A 20,692-nucleotide genomic window follows, 5' to 3' on the forward strand; every position below is an offset into this window, starting at 1 on the left:
CAATTGTCATGTTTCCTATGTAGTGTTAAGTTTCCTTTGTAATGGACAGAAGACACAGTCCTCCTGTGTCCTCTATAGTGTTACGTTTCCTTTCCGATGGACAAGAGACAAAGTTCTCATGTGTCTTTGTAGTGTTAAGTTTCCTTTCTGATGGACAGGAGACACAGTCCTCCCTTTTCCTCTGTAAAGACACCTTCCAGTCTTGGCCTCACCTCCTTCTGCACTGTGAGGATCAGCTCACAGCATCTAAGACATGACAAAGACTGCAGCACCAACTGAACTGTCAATCAACCGAGGACCCATCACAGTTAGACCCCATAGGGACACATTTGACTTCCTGCCTGTCCCCGTCATTCTTCAAAGCAAAGGACGAGAAAACACCTGCCTGTCTTCGCCTCACTTCCTGTCTGGCTCTGAGATTCTGGATCAGCTCATAACGACCAGGACATCCTGCCACCACTGCAGCAGCAGAGCAGATGTTGAAGCACCGTGTTAACTGTTCATCATCAGTGGACACTTGCTGGACCACAGAGAGACGTGTTCTCCCTGCCAGTGTTGAGGTTTCTTCACAAAAGATAATAAGGTGTTGTGTTCTTATTTCATATGTGATTTCTAATGTTTTGTTTTAATTTTGTTATCATTCACGTATTCATTTTATATGAATGCAATATTCTTAATAACACTAATTGTACATTCAATATAACTTTCTAATTTTATATCCACTTCTTCCTTCAGGTCTTCCTCCTCTGTGATTCCTCCACTTCACAGTGAAGACACTCAGGACTGCAGAGAGGGCTGAACACATAAAAGAAGCTGAACATGCAGCGTATTCAGTTTCACTGGACTACATGTTGATCTGCTCTGCACTGCTCTCAGAGTTCAAGGTATTTCATTACTGTGAATTATAAACCTTTTTAGAAAGTTGAGTTTCTAACAATAACTTCCTGTTTTATTTTTGTCAGGATCAGGTGTGTGACTGCAAGGAAGAGTCATCAGTCAGTCATCACTGTCCCAGTGACAGCCCCACCTTTATGCAGCTTCAAGCTCCTCCCTAAACCAGCTGTAAAGGTAACAACTGGGATTAGATCTTTTTAAAAATATATCTCTGACCACAACAAAACAATCCCCTAGTCTTACTACTTGCATGTGCTGTTTACATTTTTAACAACATGAATACATTTTCTCCTGTTTCTGTCTTTAAGGCCTCTCCTCCTCCATGTAGCTATAGTAACACTATCCTGACGTGATGACTGGAGCAGTGGATCTACAGCCGCTGCACAGGTCAAAGGTCATAATGTTACAGGTCTTCAAAGCATACACTACTAACTCATGAACAGTATTACTACAGGACACCTGTCTATTTTGTTTGTTTCATCTCTACCATATTTGATCTAACAATATACGTTTTCCTTATGTTTCATCGCATTTTTTTTGTTGATTGTATTTATTTATTTATTATTTTTTTATTTGTCATCCGTCCCTTTTCAGTCAGATTTATGAGAAAATTAAGGATGAAAATGTTTGTTTGATTGCCTCGTGCATATGAACAAATTAACCTTGAAGAAATGACATATTTGTATCACAATGAGTCATTAGTATGGGGTTTCAGCTGGTAGGTATATTCAAGGTTTTTCACATGTGTACACCGATCCTTAGGATAACCTAAACTCTACTGAGGCTGCCCAGTGTTAAATTGTAAGACTGTGAAATCCATCAAGTGTGTCATCTTCAGATGGCTAAAACATGACTTGGCGCAAAGAGCCTTGTCAAAAGATTTAATAGGAAAACAAATCCTACAAAGCTTGGGTCCTAACCTTGAGTCAACAAGTGACTCTAACCTCTAATGTTCCATCAAAGTAAGGAGAACCCAGTGTGTCTGTGAGCCTCAGTAAACTGAGCTTAACGCTGGGATAGTCTAAACGACAATGTTGACAAGACTTATCTGTCCAGGGCTCCTGGACCTTGAAGTCTTGAACTGAGTATTAACCTAAGTCTGGAAACGATGTGAAAAACCTTTGATTGTAGGAAATGAACCATATTGTTAACTATTGAAACTATAGTAAATGTATTCATGAATAACACAGAGACCAATGTTTACAAAACTGTGTTGATACATTTCTCACTCTAAGATGTTATCTTTCACGAAATACTCACTCACAAAATAATTATGACCAATACAACAGTACTTGTGCACTGTACTCATCTATATTATTTCTTTATATTTCGATAGAAGATAATGAGTCAAAAAAGAATGTAAAGACGGGATCTTCTTTTGTGTTGTATTTCAACTCTTAGCTTTGTTAAATGCTGCACTTCATCTTCCACACTGCCAATTTTGAAATTAAAATATTATGTTTTCCTGCTGTGCTGGTCTTCACTTTTTGGCATTAACACTTATTCAGCAAAGCCATTGGAAATTTCAATATTTTCAGAAATAGAACTTAATTTAATCTTTGACCTTGCTGGTACATTGTCATTTCTATATCATGAGCATTTAAAAAAAAATTCATTTCAGTTTTTCGGCTTGTTGGTACATTTTCGGATTTCTGTATTTTCAGCCGTTTTTGAAATTCATTTTAGCTATTTTTTGCAAGATTTCACATTTATTTCAGCTGTTTTCATTTCTGCTTTTTCAGCAAATCTATTGAAATTCCTTTCAGCTTCTCCCATTTCTGTATTTTCAGCAATTTCAAATTCATTTCAGCTTTTCAAATATCTGTCATTTCAGCAAATGTATTCAAATTCCCTTCAACTTTCTGTATTTTCAGCTATTTTCAAATATTCAGTGCAGCTTTCAGCTTTTTGCATTCCAACGCATTTTCAGCAGGAAATGCCTTTTCTAGTTAGTTGGAATGCTTTAAGCATTCCAAGTATTGTTCTTCTAATCTTTATTCCGACTTATTCCTCTATTTCTTCCGCCGCACCTTTCAACTCCTTCATAGTTTCAGCTATTAAAACCATTCAAATATTAAAATGTTCAGCTTCTTTCTGGCTTGGGGGCTATGACTTTTCAGCTTTCTACCTCTTAAGCTTGAATTTATATAAATCAATAATCATTAATATTTTAACATGGTTTTCAAATGGAGTTTGTATTCAAATCCTCTTCAACTTCTTCAACTTTCAGATTTTTCAGCTTCGCCAATCTTTCAGCTACAGACACCATTTCAACTCTCAAATGTTCACACAAGTCTCAACTATTTTATGAAAAAAACTGCTTCTTGATATCTATTGTACTTTTTTCATAATCACTGATTATGTTTCACTAGTTCTTCGCTCCGTTTCTGACTTTTACATGAGTGTGTATTGCGTCTGCTAGAGGGGGACCTCGCAGGCTAGAGTGTGGGGCAGCGCGAAAATCTGGTTAAAAAAATATGGAACTTCTGTCCTTACAGCCAAAGTATACACTCTAGAGGCTTCATTTCTTCAGATTAATGAGGGTATGGTTGTGCTGATTGGATTAATGTGTTCATGGAATCCCAGAGTTTTTTAGTTTTGGCGCAAGGAGTGTTTGAGTGACACAACCTCTGGCAAAAGCCCCATAGGCTCCAATACAAATCTGCCGACATATTTCTCACAAAAATCCACAAGGTACACGTTTTGTCAACGGCCATAGGAGCCGTATTTATTACCGGACAGACATAAAAACACATCCACGCGTTCGGTAGAGTCTTGGGTCTCATACAAACGCCGTATTTTTTAGATAGCTGTTATAGTTTTGCGCTGGTTCCCATTTGTCTGAGGTGTGGATTCTGTGTAACTTGCAGCCATGTCTCTGCATTTTGCAGCCGCACAGGTGCGGCGTTGTCGTGGTTACGAGCACTCACACGCTGCAGGATCTGTCTGTGGCTCACAGCTGCTCGCTCCTTGTGACCTGATTAGTGGAGTCACATGACGCAGCTATGCTTTCTGTCAACAGACCAATATGATAAAGACACTCGCCCCCCCTCCCCCCTCCACCCTGACGTCTTCTCACTGTTAATCACTCTCAGTCAGTCAGTCTGTCTAATTCTCCTCCCCTCTCCCTCTCTCTCTTCCTCACCACCATTCCCTTCCTCACCCCCTCACCCTCCCTCCCTCTATCTACACCCCCCCACCCCACCCAATCCAATAGGTGCGCCGTTGTCGTGGTTACTCGCTCACACGCTGCAGGATCTCTGTCTGTGGCTCAAAGCTGCTCCTTGTGACCTGATTAGTGGAGTCACATGACGCAGCTATGCTTTCTGTCAACAGACCAATATGATAAAGACACTCGCCCCCCTCCCCCCTCCACCCTGACCTCTTCTCACTGTTAATCACTCAGTCAGTCAGTATGTCTAATTTTCCTCCCCTCTCCCTCTCTATCTCTTCGTCACCACCATTCCCTTCCTCACCCTCTCACCCTCCCTCCCTCTATCTACACCCCCCCACCCCACCCAATCCAATAATTTCAAAATAAAAGCCCCATGGAGGGAATTTTTACTGTAATGTCTGTGATGAGGCCTATTAATTAAAAACTTTTAAGTGTGAATAACAAACATTCTGTCTCCCACTACGAATATTACTCGTACTTCTAGTACTACAACTGATACTTCTACTACCATACTGCTAGTATTTCTACTGCTATTAATACTACAACTACTACTAATGTTATTACAAATACTACTATGGCTAATAGTATCAGTATTCCAGCTGTTTCTACTGCTATTGATACTAAACCGACTTCTACTGCTAGTACTAATACCCAAATTACGACTAACATTACTACAAACAATTTTAAACCTCTTTTTATTCATCTCAGCTTTTGTTATTTCTGTACTTTTTAAAATTCATTTAAGCTCCTGCAACTTCTGTTTTGCAATATTTCACATTTATTTCAGCTGTTTTCATTTCTGCTTTTTCAGCAAATCTATTGAAATTCCTTTCAGCTTCTCCCATTTCTGTATTTTCAGCTATTTAAAATTAATTTCAGCTTTTCTAATATCTTTTATTTCAGCAAATGTATTCAAATTCCCTTCGAGTTTCTGTATTTTCAGCTATTTTTAAATATTCAGCAAATGTACTCAAATTCCCTTCAACTTTCTGTATTTTCAGCTATTTTTAAATATTCAGCAAATGTATTCAACTTCCCTTCAACTTTCTGTATTTTCAGCTATTTTTAAATATTCAGTGCAGCTTTCAGCTTTTTGCATTCCAACGCATTTTCAGCAGGAAATGCCTTTTCTAGTTGTTGGAATGCATTGAGATGCATTCCAAGTATTGTTCTTCGAATCTTTATTCCGACTTATTATTCTATTTCTTCCGCGCCCCCTTTCAACTCCTTCACATTTTCAGCTATTAAAATCCTTCAAATATTAAAATGTTCAGCTCCTTTCTGGCTTGAGGGCTATGACTTTTCAGCTTTCTACCTCTTATGCTTGAATTTATATAAATCAATAATCATTAATATTTTAACATGGTTTTCAAATGGAGTTTGCTTTCAAATCCTCCTAAACTTCTTCAACTTTCAGATTTTTCAGCTTCGCCAATCTTTCAGCTACAGACACCATTTCAACTCTCAAATGTTCACACAAGTCTCAACAATTTTATGAAAAAAACTGCTTCTTGATATCTATTGTACTTTTTTCATAATCACTGATTATGTTTCACTAGTTCTTCGCTCCGTTTCTGACTTTTACATGAGTGTGTATTGCGTCTGCTAGAGGGGGACCTCGCAGGCTAGAGTGTGGGGCATCGCAGAAATCTGGTTAAAAAAGTATGGAACTTCTGTCCTTGCAGCCAAAGTATACACTCTAGAGGCTTCATTTCTTCAGATTAATGAGGGTATGGTTGTGCTGATTGGATTAATGTGTTCATGGAATCCCAGAGTTTTTTAGTTTTGGCGCAAGGAGTGTTTGAGTGACACAACCTCTGCCAAAAGCCCCATAGGCTCCAATACAAATCTGCCGACATATTTCTCACAAAAATCCACAAGGTACACGTTTTGTAAACGGCCATAGGAGCCGTATTTATTACCGGACAGACAAAAAAAGCACATCCACGCGTTCGGTAGAGTCTTGGGTCTCATACAAACGCCGTATTTTTTAGATAGCTGTTATAGTTTTTCGCTGGTTCCCATTTGTCTGAGGTGTGGATTCTGTGTAACTTGCTGCCATGTCTCTGCATTTTGCAGCCGTTAATGATCACAGGTGCGCCGTTGTCGTGGTTACGAGCACTCACACGCTGCAGGATCTGTCTGTGACTCACAGCTGCTCCTTGTGACCTGATTAGTGGAGTCACATGACGCAGCTATGCTTTCTGTCAACAGACCAATATGATAAAGACACTCGCCCCCCTCCCCCCTCCACCCTGACCTCTTCTCAATGTTAATCACTCAGTCAGTCAGTCTGTTTGTCTATTTCTCCTCCTCTCTCTCTCCCTCTATCTCTTCCTCACCACCCCTCCCTTCCTCACCCTCTCACCCTCCCTCCCTCTATCTACACCCCCCCACCCCACCCAATCCAATAATTTCAAAATAAAAGCCCCATGGAGGGAATTTTTACTGTAATGTTTGTGATGAGGCCTATTAATTAAAAACTTCTTAGTTTGAATAACAAACATTCTGTCTCCCACTACGAATATTACTCGTACTTCTAGTACTACAACTGATACTTCTACTACCATACTACTAGTATTTCTACTGCTATTAATACTACAACTACTACTAATGTTATTACAAATACGACTATGGCTAATAGTATTACAGCTGTTTCTACTGCTATTGATACTAAACCTACTATTACTGCTAGTACTACTAATACCACAATTATAACTAATACTACTACTAATATTACTACAAACAATTTTAAACAAATTTAAGCTCCTGCAACTTCTGTTTTTAGAAAATCTATTGAAATTCAGCTTCCCCACTTCCTGTATTTTCAGCAGTTCTTTAAAATAATTTCAGCTATTCTTATGCCTCTATCAACAGCAATTTTTCACTATTCATTTCTGTATTTTTTTGCAATATTTCAAATTTATTTCAGCTGTTTTCATTTCTGCTTTTTCAGCAAATCTATTGAAATTCCTTTCAGCTTCTCCCATTTCTGTATTTTCAGCAATTTCAAATTCATTTCAGCTTTTCTAATATCTATAATTTCAGCAAATGTATTCAAATTCCCTTCAACTTTCTGTATTTTCAGCTATTTTAAAAAGTTCATTTCAGCTTTCAGCTTTTTGCATTCCAACGCATTTTCAGCAGGAAATGCATTTTCTAGTTGTTGGAATGCATTAACGATGCATTCCAAGTATTGTTCTTCGAATCTTTATTCTTCAGCTTCTTCTATTTCTTCCGCGGCACCTTTCAACTCCTTCACACTTTCAGCTATTTAAACCGTTCAAATATTAAAATGTTCAGCTCCTTTCTGGCTTGAGGGCTATGACTTTTCAGCTTTCTACCTCTTATGCTTGAATTTATATAAATCAATAATCATTAATATTTTAACATGGTTTTCAAATGGAGTTTGCTTTCAAATCCTCCTAAACTTCTTCAACTTTCAGATTTTTCAGCTTCGCGAATCTTTCAGCTACAGACACCATTTCAACTCTCAAATGTTCACACAAGTCTCAACTATTTTATGAAAAAAACTGCTTCTTGATATCTATTGTACTTTTTTCATAATCACTGATTATGTTTCACTAGTTTTTCGCTCCGTTTCTGACTTTTACATGAGTGTGTATTGCGTCTGCTAGAGTGGAGAGCTCGCGGGCTAGAGGCTGAAGCAGCGCAGAAATCTGGTTAAAAAAGTATGGAACTTCTGTCCTTGCAGCCAAAGTATACACTCTAGAGGCTTCATTTCTTCAGATTAATGAGGGTATGGTTGTGCTGATTGGATTAATGTGTTCATGGAATCCCAGAGTTTTTTAGTTTTGGCGCAAGGAGTGTTTGAGTGACACAACCTCTGCCAAAAGCCCCATAGGCTCCAATACAAATCTGCCGACATATTTCTCACAAAAATCCACAAGGTACACGTTTTGTAAACGGCCATAGGAGCCGTATTTATTACCGGACAGACATAAAAAGCACATCCACGCGTTCGGTAGAGTCTTGGGTCTCATACAAACGCCGTATTTTTTAGATAGCTGTTATAGTTTTGCGCTGGTTCTCATTTGTGTGAGGTGTGGATTCTGTGTAACTTGCTGCCATGTCTCTGCATTTTGCAGCCGTTAATGAGCACAGGTGCGCCGTTGTCGTGGTTACGAGCACTCACATGCTGCAGGATCTGTCTGTGACTCACAGCTGCTCCTATGACCTGATTAGTGGAGTCACATGACGCAGCTATGCTTTCTGTCAACAGACCAATATGATAAAGACACTAGCCCCCCCTCCCCCCTCCCCCCTCCACCCTGACCTCTACTTACTGTTAATCACTCTCAGTCAGTCAGTCAGTCTAATTCTCCTCCCCTCTCCCTCTCTTCCTCACCACCATTCCCTTCCTCACCCTCTCACCCTCCCTCCCTCTATCTACACCCCCCCACCCCACCCAATCCAATAGGTGCGCCGTTGCCGTGGTTACTCGTAAACACGCTGCAGTATCTCTGTGTGTGACTCACAGCTGCTCCAATGACGTGATTAGTGGAGTCACATGACGCAGCTATGCTTTCTGTCAACAGACCAATATGATAAAGACACTAGCCCCCCCTCCCCCCTCCCCCCTGACCTCTACTTACTGTTAATCACTCTCAGTCAGTCTAATTCTCCTCCCCTCTCCCTCTCTTCCTCACCACCATTCCCTTCCTCACCCTCTCACCCTCCCTCCCTCTATCTACACCCCCCCACCCCACCCAATGCAATACGTGCGCCGTTGCCGTGGTTACTCGTAAACACGCTGCAGTATCTCTGTGTGTGACTCACAGCTGCTCCAATGACCTGATTAGTGGAGTCACATGACGCAGCTATGCTTTCTGTCAACAGACCAATATGATAAAGACACTCGCCCCCCCTCCCCCCTCCACCCTGACCTCTTCTCACTGTTAATCACTCAGTCAGTCAGTATGTCTGTCTATTTCTCCTCCTCTCTCTCTCCCTCTATCTCTTCCTCACCACCCCTCCCTTCCTCACCCTCTCACCCTCCCTCCCTCTATCTACACCCCCCCAACCCACCCAATCCAATAATTTCAAAATAAAAGCCACATGGAGGGAATTTTTACTGTAATGTTTGTGATGAGGCCTATTAATTAAAAACTTCTTAGTTTGAATAACAAACATTCTGTCTCCCACTACGAATATTACTCGTACTTCTAGTACTACAACTGATACTTCTACTACCATACTACTAGTATTTCTACTGCTATTAATACTACAACTACTACTAATGTTATTACAAATACGACTATGGCTAATAGTATTACAGCTGTTTCTACTGCTATTGATACTAAACCTACTATTACTGCTAGTACTACTAATACCACAATTATAACTAATACTACTACTAATATTACTACAAACAATTTTAAACAAATTTAAGCTCCTGCAACTTCTGTTTTTAGAAAATCTATTGAAATTCAGCTTCCCCACTTCCTGTATTTTCAGCAGTTCTTTAAAATAATTTCAGCTATTCTTATGCCTCTATCAACAGCAATGTTTCACTATTCATTTCTGTATTTTTTTGCAATATTTCAAATTTATTTCAGCTGTTTTCATTTCTGCTTTTTCAGCAAATCTATTGAAATTCCTTTCAGCTTCTCCCATTTCTGTATTTTCAGCAATTTCAAATTCATTTCAGCTTTTCTAATATCTATAATTTCAGCAAATGTATTCAAATTCCCTTCAACTTTCTGTATTTTCAGCTATTTTAAAAAGTTCATTTCAGCTTTCAGCTTTTTGCATTCCAACGCATTTTCAGCAGGAAATGCCTTTTCTAGTTAGTTGGAATGCATTGAGATGCATTCCAAGTATTGTTCTTCGAATCTTTATTCTTCAGCTTCTTCTATTTCTTCCGCGGCACCTTTCAACTCCTTCACACTTTCAGCTATTAAAACCGTTCAAATATTAAAATGTTCAGCTCCTTTCTGGCTTGAGGGCTATGACTTTTCAGCTTTCTACCTCTTATGCTTGAATTTATATAAATCAATAATCATTAATATTTTAACATGGTTTTCAAATGGAGTTTGCTTTCAAATCCTCCTAAACTTCTTCAACTTTCAGATTTTTCAGCTTCGCAAATCTTTCAGCTACAGACACCATTTAAACTTTCAAATGTTGACACAGGTCTAAACTATTTTATGAAAAAAACTGCTTGTGGATATCTATTGTACTTTTTTCATAATCACTGATTATGTTTCACTAGTTCTTCGCTCCGTTTCTGACTTTTACATGAGTGTGTATTGCGTCTGCTACAGTGGAGAGCTCGAGGCTAGAGTGTGGGGCATCGCAGGAATCTGGTTAAAAAAATATGGAACTTCTGTCCTTGCAGCCAAAGTATACACTCTAGAGGCTTCATTTCTTCAGATTAATGAGGGTATGGTTGTGCTGATTGGATTAATGTGTTCATGGAATCCCAGAGTTTTTTAGTTTTGGCGCAAGGAGTGTTTGAGTGACACAACCTCTGGCAAAAGCCCCATAGGCTCCAATACAAATCTGCCGACATATTTCTCACAAAAATCCACAAGGTACACGTTCTGTCAACGGCCATAGGAGCCGTATTTATTACCGGACAGACATAAAAAGCACATCCACGCGTTCGGTAGAGTCTTGGGTCTCATACAAACGCCGTATTTTTTAGATAGCTGTTATAGTTTTGCGCTGGTTCTCATTTGTGTGAGGTGTGGATTCTGTGTAACTTGCTGCCATGTCTCTGTCTTTTGCAGCAGATCGTTAATGATCACAGGTGCGCCGTTGTCGTGGTTACGAGCACTCACACGGCTGCAAGATCTGTCTGTGACTCACAGCTGCTCCAATGACGTGATTAGTGGAGTCACATGACGCAGCTATGCTTTCTGTCAACAGACCAATATGATAAAGACACTAGCCCCCCTCCCCCCTCCACCCTGACCTCTACTTACTGTTAATCACTCTCAGTCAGTCAGTCAGTCTAATTCTCCTCCCCTCTCCCTCTCTTCCTCACCACCATTCCCTTCCTCACCCTCTCACCCTCCCTCCCTCTATCTACACCCCCCCACCCCACCCAATCCAATAGGTGCGCTGTTGCCGTGGTTACTCGTAAACACGCTGCAGTATCTCTGTGTGTCTCACAGCTGCTCCAATGACGTGATTACTGGAGTCACATGATGCAGCTATGCTTTCTGTCAACAGACCAATATGATAAAGACACTAGCCCCCCCTCCCCCCTCCCCCCTGACCTCTACTTACTGTTAATCACTCTCAGTCAGTCTAATTCTCCTCCCCTCTCCCTCTCTTCCTCACCACCATTCCCTTCCTCACCCTCTCACCCTCCCTCCCTCTATCTACACCCCCCCACCCCACCCAATGCAATAGGTGCGCCGTTGCCGTGGTTACTCGTAAACACGCTGCAGTATCTCTGTGTGTGACTCACAGCTGCTCCAATGACCTGATTAGTGGAGTCACATGACGCAGCTATGCTTTCTGTCAACAGACCAATATGATAAAGACACTCGCCCCCCCTCCCCCCTCCACCCTGACCTCTTCTTACTGTTAATCACTCAGTCAGTCAGTATGTCTGTCTATTTCTCCTCCTCTCTCTCTCCCTCTATCTCTTCCTCACCACCCCTCCCTTCCTCACCCTCTCACCCTCCCTCCCTCTATCTACACCCCCCCAACCCACCCAATCCAATAATTTCAAAATAAAAGCCACATGGAGGGAATTTTTACTGTAATGTTTGTGATGAGGCCTATTAATTAAAAACTTCTTAGTTTGAATAACAAACATTCTGTCTCCCACTACGAATATTACTCGTAATTCTAGTACTACAACTGATACTTCTACTACCATACTACTAGTATTTCTACTGCTATTAATACTACAACTACTACTAATGTTATTACAAATACGACTATGGCTAATAGTATTACAGCTGTTTCTACTGCTATTGATACTAAACCTACTATTACTGCTAGTACTACTAATACCACAAGTATAACTAATACTACTACTAATATTACTACAAAAAATTTTAAACAAATTTAAGCTCCTGCAACTTCTGTTTTTAGAAAATCTATTGAAATTCAGCTTCCCCACTTCCTGTATTTTCAGCAGTTCTTTAAAATAATTTCAGCTATTCTTATGCCTCTATCAACAGCAATTTTTCACTATTCATTTCTGTATTTTTTTGCAATATTTCAAATTTATTTCAGCTGTTTTCATTTCTGCTTTTTCAGCAAATCTATTGAAATTCCTTTCAGCTTCTCCCATTTCTGTATTTTCAGCAATTTCAAATTCATTTCAGCTTTTCTAATATCTATAATTTCAGCAAATGTATTCAAATTCCCTTCAACTTTCTGTATTTTCAGCTATTTTAAAAAGTTCATTTCAGCTTTCAGCTTTTTGCATTCCAACGCATTTTCAGCAGGAAATGCATTTTCTAGTTCCGACTTATTATTCTATTTCTTCCGCGCCCCCTTTCAACTCCTTCACATTTTCAGCTATTAAAATCCTTCAAATATTAAAATGTTCAGCTCCTTTCTGGCTTGAGGGCTATGACTTTTCAGCTTTCTACCTCTTATGCTTGAATTTATATAAATCAATAATCATTAATATTTTAACATGGTTTTCAAATGGAGTTTGCTTTCAAATCCTCCTAAACTTCTTCAACTTTCAGATTTTTCAGCTTTGCAAATCTTTCAGCTACAGACACCATTTCAACTCTCAAATGTTCACACAAGTCTCAACTATTTTATGAAAAAACTGCTTCTTGATATCTATTGTACTTTTTTCATAATCACTGATTAAGTTTCACTAGTTTTTCGCTCCGTTTCTGACTTTTACATGAGTGTGTATTGCGTCTGCTAGAGGCGGGGCCTCGCAGGCTAGAGTGTGGGGCATCGCAGAAATCTGGTTTAAAAAGTATGGAACTTCTGTCCTTGCAGCCAAAGTATACACTCTAGAGGCTTCATTTCTTCAGATTAATGAGGGTATGGTTGTGCTGATTGGATTAATGTGTTCATGGAATCCCAGAGTTCTTTAGTTTTGGCGCAAGGTGTGTTTGAGTGACACAACCTCTGCCAAAAGCCCCATAGGCTCCAATACAAATCTGCCGACATATTTCTCACAAAAATCCACAAGGTACACGTTCTGTCAACGGCCATAGGAGCCGTATTTATTACCGGACAGACATAAAACGCACATCCACGCGTTCGGTAGAGTCTTGGGTCTCATACAAACGCCGTATTTTTTAGATAGCTGTTATAGTTTTGCGCTGGTTCTCATTTGTTTGAGGTGTGGATTCTGTGTAACTCGCTGTCCTGTGTCTGCCCCTTTGCAGCCGCACAGGTGCGGCGTTGTCGTGGTTACGAGCACTCACATGCTGCAGGATCTGTCTGTGGCTCACAGCTGCTCCTTGTGACCTGATTAGTGGAGTCACATGACGCAGCTATGCTTTCTGTCAACAGACCAATATGATAAAGACACTCGCCCCCCCTCCCCCCTCCACCCTGACCTCTACTTACTGTTAATCACTCTCAGTCAGTCAGTCAGTCTAATTCTCCTCCCCTCTCCCTCTCTTCCTCACCACCATTCCCTTCCTCACCCTCTCACCCTCCCTCCCTCTATCTACACCCCCCCACCCCACCCAATGCAATAGGTGCGCCGTTGCCGTGGTTACTCGTAAACACGCTGCAGTATCTCTGTGTGTGACTCACAGCTGCTCCAATGACGTGATTAGTGGAGTCACATGACGCAGCTATGCTTTCTGTCAACAGACCAATATGATAAAGACACTAGCCCCCCCTCCCCCCTCCCCCCTGACCTCTACTTACTGTTAATCACTCTCAGTCAGTCTAATTCTCCTCCCCTCTCCCTCTCTTCCTCACCACCATTCCCTTCCTCACCCTCTCACCCTCCCTCCCTCTATCTACACCCCCCCACCCCACCCAATGCAATACGTGCGCCGTTGCCGTGGTTACTCGTAAACACGCTGCAGTATCTCTGTGTGTGACTCACAGCTGCTCCAATGACCTGATTAGTGGAGTCACATGACGCAGCTATGCTTTCTGTCAACAGACCAATATGATAAAGACACTCGCCCCCCCTCCCCCCTCCACCCTGACCTCTTCTCACTGTTAATCACTCAGTCAGTCAGTATGTCTGTCTATTTCTCCTCCTCTCTCTCTCCCTCTATCTCTTCCTCACCACCCCTCCCTTCCTCACCCTCTCACCCTCCCTCCCTCTATCTACACCCCCCCAACCCACCCAATCCAATAATTTCAAAATAAAAGCCACATGGAGGGAATTTTTACTGTAATGTTTGTGATGAGGCCTATTAATTAAAAACTTCTTAGTTTGAATAACAAACATTCTGTCTCCCACTACGAATATTACTCGTACTTCTAGTACTACAACTGATACTTCTACTACCATACTACTAGTATTTCTACTGCTATTAATACTACAACTACTACTAATGTTATTACAAATACGACTATGGCTAATAGTATTACAGCTGTTTCTACTGCTATTGATACTAAACCTACTATTACTGCTAGTACTACTAATACCACAATTATAACTAATACTACTACTAATATTACTACAAACAATTTTAAACAAATTTAAGCTCCTGCAACTTCTGTTTTTAGAAAATCTATTGAAATTCAGCTTCCCCACTTCCTGTATTTTCAGCAGTTCTTTAAAATAATTTCAGCTATTCTTATGCCTCTATCAACAGCAATGTTTCACTATTCATTTCTGTATTTTTTTGCAATATTTCAAATTTATTTCAGCTGTTTTCATTTCTGCTTTTTCAGCAAATCTATTGAAATTCCTTTCAGCTTCTCCCATTTCTGTATTTTCAGCAATTTCAAATTCATTTCAGCTTTTCTAATATCTATAATTTCAGCAAATGTATTCAAATTCCCTTCAACTTTCTGTATTTTCAGCTATTTTAAAAAGTTCATTTCAGCTTTCAGCTTTTTGCATTCCAACGCATTTTCAGCAGGAAATGCCTTTTCTAGTTCCGACTTATTATTCTATTTCTTCCGCGCCCCCTTTCAACTCCTTCACATTTTCAGCTATTAAAATCCTTCAAATATTAAAATGTTCAGCTCCTTTCTGGCTTGAGGGCTATGACTTTTCAGCTTTCTACCTCTTATGCTTGAATTTATATAAATCAATAATCATTAATATTTTAACATGGTTTTCAAATGGAGTTTGCTTTCAAATCCTCCTAAACTTCTTCAACTTTCAGATTTTTCAGCTTTGCAAATCTTTCAGCTACAGACACCATTTCAACTCTCAAATGTTCACACAAGTCTCAACTATTTTATGAAAAAACTGCTTCTTGATATCTATTGTACTTTTTTCATAATCACTGATTAAGTTTCACTAGTTTTTCGCTCCGTTTCTGACTTTTACATGAGTGTGTATTGCGTCTGCTAGAGGCGGGGCCTCGCAGGCTAGAGTGTGGGGCATCGCAGAAATCTGGTTTAAAAAGTATGGAACTTCTGTCCTTGCAGCCAAAGTATACACTCTAGAGGCTTCATTTCTTCAGATTAATGAGGGTATGGTTGTGCTGATTGGATTAATGTGTTCATGGAATCCCAGAGTTCTTTAGTTTTGGCGCAAGGTGTGTTTGAGTGACACAACCTCTGCCAAAAGCCCCATAGGCTCCAATACAAATCTGCCGACATATTTCTCACAAAAATCCACAAGGTACACGTTCTGTCAACGGCCATAGGAGCCGTATTTATTACCGGACAGACATAAAACGCACATCCACGCGTTCGGTAGAGTCTTGGGTCTCATACAAACGCCGTATTTTTTAGATAGCTGTTATAGTTTTGCGCTGGTTCTCATTTGTTTGAGGTGTGGATTCTGTGTAACTCGCTGTCCTGTGTCTGCCCCTTTGCAGCCGCACAGGTGCGGCGTTGTCGTGGTTACGAGCACTCACATGCTGCAGGATCTGTCTGTGGCTCACAGCTGCTCCTTGTGACCTGATTAGTGGAGTCACATGACGCAGCTATGCTTTCTGTCAACAGACCAATATGATAAAGACACTCGCCCCCCCTCCCCCCTCCACCCTGACCTCTACTTACTGTTAATCACTCTCAGTCAGTCAGTCAGTCTAATTCTCCTCCCCTCTCCCTCTCTTCCTCACCACCATTCCCTTCCTCACCCTCTCACCCTCCCTCCCTCTATCTACACCCCCCCACCCCACCCAATGCAATAGGTGCGCCGTTGCCGTGGTTACTCGTAAACACGCTGCAGTATCTCTGTGTGTGACTCACAGCTGCTTCTATGACGTGATTAGTGGAGTCACATGACGCAGCTATGCTTTCTGTCAACAGACCAATATGATAAAGACACTCGCCCCCCCTCCCCCCTCCCCCCTCCACCCTGACCTCTTCTCACTGTTAATCACTCAGTCAGTCAGTATGTCTATTTCTCCTCCTCTCCCTCTATCTCTTCCTCACCACCCCTCCCTTCCTCACCCTCTCACCCTCCCTCCCTCTATCTACACCCCCCCAACCCACCCAATCCAATAATTTCAAAATAAAAGCCACATGGAGGGAATTTTTACTGTAATGTTTGTGATGAGGCCTATTAATTAAAAACTTCTTAGTTTGAATAACAAACATTCTGTCTCCCACTACGAATATTACTCGTACTTCTAGTACTACAACTGATACTTCTACTACCATACTACTAGTATTTCTACTGCTATTAATACTACAACTACTACTAATGTTATTACAAATACGACTATGGCTAATAGTATTACAGCTGTTTCTACTGCTATTGATACTAAACCTACTATTACTGCTAGTACTACTAATACCACAATTATAACTAATACTACTACTAATATTACTACAAACAATTTTAAACAAATTTAAGCTCCTGCAACTTCTGTTTTTAGAAAATCTATTGAAATTCAGCTTCCCCACTTCCTGTATTTTCAGCAGTTCTTTAAAATAATTTCAGCTATTATGCCTCTATCAACAGCAATTTTTCAATATTCATTTCTGTATTTTTTTGCAATATTTCAAATTTATTTCAGCTGTTTTCATTTCTGCTTTTTCAGCAAATCTATTGAAATTCCTTTCAGCTTCTCCCATTTCTGTATTTTCAGCAATTTCAAATTCATTTCAGCTTTTCTAATATCTATAATTTCAGCAAATGTATTCAAATTCCCTTCAACTTTCTGTATTTTCAGCTATTTTAAAAAGTTCATTTCAGCTTTCAGCTTTTTGCATTCCAACGCATTTTCAGCAGGAAATGCATTTTCTAGTTCTTCAGCTTCTTCTTCTATTTCTTCCGCGGCACCTTTCAACTCCTTCACACTTTCAGCTATTTAAACCGTTCAAATATTAAAATGTTCAGCTCCTTTCTGGCTTGAGGGCTATGACTTTTCAGCTTTCTACCTCTTATGCTTGAATTTATATAAATCAATAATCATTAATATTTTAACATGGTTTTCAAATGGAGTTTGCTTTCAAATCCTCCTAAACTTCTTCAACTTTCAGATTTTTCAGCTTCGCGAATCTTTCAGCTACAGACACCATTTCAACTCTCAAATGTTCACACAAGTCTCAACTATTTTATGAAAAAAACTGCTTCTTGATATCTATTGTACTTTTTTCATAATCACTGATTATGTTTCACTAGTTTTTCGCTCCGTTTCTGACTTTTACATGAGTGTGTATTGCGTCTGCTAGAGTGGAGAGCTCGCGGGCTAGAGGCTGAAGCAGCGCAGAAATCTGGTTAAAAAAGTATGGAACTTCTGTCCTTGCAGCCAAAGTATACACTCTAGAGGCTTCATTTCTTCAGATTAATGAGGGTATGGTTGTGCTGATTGGATTAATGTGTTCATGGAATCCCAGAGTTTTTTAGTTTTGGCGCAAGGAGTGTTTGAGTGACACAACCTCTGCCAAAAGCCCCATAGGCTCCAATACAAATCTGCCGACATATTTCTCACAAAAATCCACAAGGTACACGTTTTGTAAACGGCCATAGGAGCCGTATTTATTACCGGACAGACATAAAAACACATCCACGCGTTCGGTAGAGTCTTGGGTCTCATACAAACGCCGTATTTTTTAGATAGCTGTTATAGTTTTGCGCTGGTTCTCATTTGTTTGAGGTGTGGATTCTGTGTAACTCGCTGTCCTGTGTCTGCACTTTTGCAGCCGCACAGGTGCGGCGTTGTCGTGGTTACGAGCACTCACACGCTGCAGGATCTGTCTGTGGCTCACAGCTGCTCGCTCCTATGACCTGATTAGTGGAGTCACATGACGCAGCTATGCTTTCTGTCAACAGACCAATATGATAAAGACACTAGCCCCCCCTCCCCCCTCCCCCCTCCACCCTGACCTCTACTTACTGTTAATCACTCTCAGTCAGTCAGTCAGTCTAATTCTCCTCCCCTCTCCCTCTCTTCCTCACCACCATTCCCTTCCTCACCCTCTCACCCTCCCTCCCTCTATCTACACCCCCCCACCCCACCCAATCCAATAGGTGCGCCGTTGCCGTGGTTACTCGTAAACACGCTGCAGTATCTCTGTGTGTGACTCACAGCTGCTCCAATGACGTGATTAGTGGAGTCACATGACGCAGCTATGCTTTCTGTCAACAGACCAATATGATAAAGACACTAGCCCCCCCTCCCCCCTCCCCCCTGACCTCTACTTACTGTTAATCACTCTCAGTCAGTCTAATTCTCCTCCCCTCTCCCTCTCTTCCTCACCACCATTCCCTTCCTCACCCTCTCACCCTCCCTCCCTCTATCTACACCCCCCCACCCCACCCAATGCAATACGTGCGCCGTTGCCGTGGTTACTCGTAAACACGCTGCAGTATCTCTGTGTGTGACTCACAGCTGCTCCAATGACCTGATTAGTGGAGTCACATGACGCAGCTATGCTTTCTGTCAACAGACCAATATGATAAAGACACTCGCCCCCCCTCCCCCCTCCACCCTGACCTCTTCTCACTGTTAATCACTCAGTCAGTCAGTATGTCTGTCTATTTCTCCTCCTCTCTCTCTCCCTCTATCTCTTCCTCACCACCCCTCCCTTCCTCACCCTCTCACCCTCCCTCCCTCTATCTACACCCCCCCAACCCACCCAATCCAATAATTTCAAAATAAAAGCCACATGGAGGGAATTTTTACTGTAATGTTTGTGATGAGGCCTATTAATTAAAAACTTCTTAGTTTGAATAACAAACATTCTGTCTCCCACTACGAATATTACTCGTACTTCTAGTACTACAACTGATACTTCTACTACCATACTACTAGTATTTCTACTGCTATTAATACTACAACTACTACTAATGTTATTACAAATACGACTATGGCTAATAGTATTACAGCTGTTTCTACTGCTATTGATACTAAACCTACTATTACTGCTAGTACTACTAATACCACAATTATAACTAATACTACTACTAATATTACTACAAACAATTTTAAACAAATTTAAGCTCCTGCAACTTCTGTTTTTAGAAAATCTATTGAAATTCAGCTTCCCCACTTCCTGTATTTTCAGCAGTTCTTTAAAATAATTTCAGCTATTCTTATGCCTCTATCAACAGCAATGTTTCACTATTCATTTCTGTATTTTTTTGCAATATTTCAAATTTATTTCAGCTGTTTTCATTTCTGCTTTTTCAGCAAATCTATTGAAATTCCTTTCAGCTTCTCCCATTTCTGTATTTTCAGCAATTTCAAATTCATTTCAGCTTTTCTAATATCTATAATTTCAGCAAATGTATTCAAATTCCCTTCAACTTTCTGTATTTTCAGCTATTTTAAAAAGTTCATTTCAGCTTTCAGCTTTTTGCATTCCAACGCATTTTCAGCAGGAAATGCCTTTTCTAGTTCCGACTTATTATTCTATTTCTTCCGCGCCCCCTTTCAACTCCTTCACATTTTCAGCTATTAAAATCCTTCAAATATTAAAATGTTCAGCTCCTTTCTGGCTTGAGGGCTATGACTTTTCAGCTTTCTACCTCTTATGCTTGAATTTATATAAATCAATAATCATTAATATTTTAACATGGTTTTCAAATGGAGTTTGCTTTCAAATCCTCCTAAACTTCTTCAACTTTCAGATTTTTCAGCTTTGCAAATCTTTCAGCTACAGACACCATTTCAACTCTCAAATGTTCACACAAGTCTCAACTATTTTATGAAAAAACTGCTTCTTGATATCTATTGTACTTTTTTCATAATCACTGATTAAGTTTCACTAGTTTTTCGCTCCGTTTCTGACTTTTACATGAGTGTGTATTGCGTCTGCTAGAGGCGGGGCCTCGCAGGCTAGAGTGTGGGGCATCGCAGAAATCTGGTTTAAAAAGTATGGAACTTCTGTCCTTGCAGCCAAAGTATACACTCTAGAGGCTTCATTTCTTCAGATTAATGAGGGTATGGTTGTGCTGATTGGATTAATGTGTTCATGGAATCCCAGAGTTCTTTAGTTTTGGCGCAAGGTGTGTTTGAGTGACACAACCTCTGCCAAAAGCCCCATAGGCTCCAATACAAATCTGCCGACATATTTCTCACAAAAATCCACAAGGTACACGTTCTGTCAACGGCC

General features: G+C 40.4%; 1 protein-coding gene and 1 long non-coding RNA gene across 2 annotated transcripts in view; one reads left to right on the top strand and one right to left on the bottom strand.

Annotated features, from left to right (window-relative positions):
* Window positions 1-20,692, bottom strand: part of clu (clusterin) — a 94,906-nt gene that overhangs the window by 31,643 nt on the left and 42,571 nt on the right. The gene's annotated exons all lie outside the window — the stretch shown is intronic.
* Window positions 174-2,249, top strand: LOC120812465 (uncharacterized). The gene is made up of 4 exons (XR_013453347.1): window positions 174-583; window positions 736-884; window positions 963-1,068; window positions 1,203-2,249. It is a non-coding gene; the product is annotated as an uncharacterized LOC120812465 (long non-coding RNA).

This window comes from Gasterosteus aculeatus, chromosome 18 (genome assembly GCF_964276395.1).
Source record: "Gasterosteus aculeatus chromosome 18, fGasAcu3.hap1.1, whole genome shotgun sequence".
Classification (NCBI taxonomy): Eukaryota; Metazoa; Chordata; class Actinopteri; order Perciformes; family Gasterosteidae; genus Gasterosteus; species Gasterosteus aculeatus.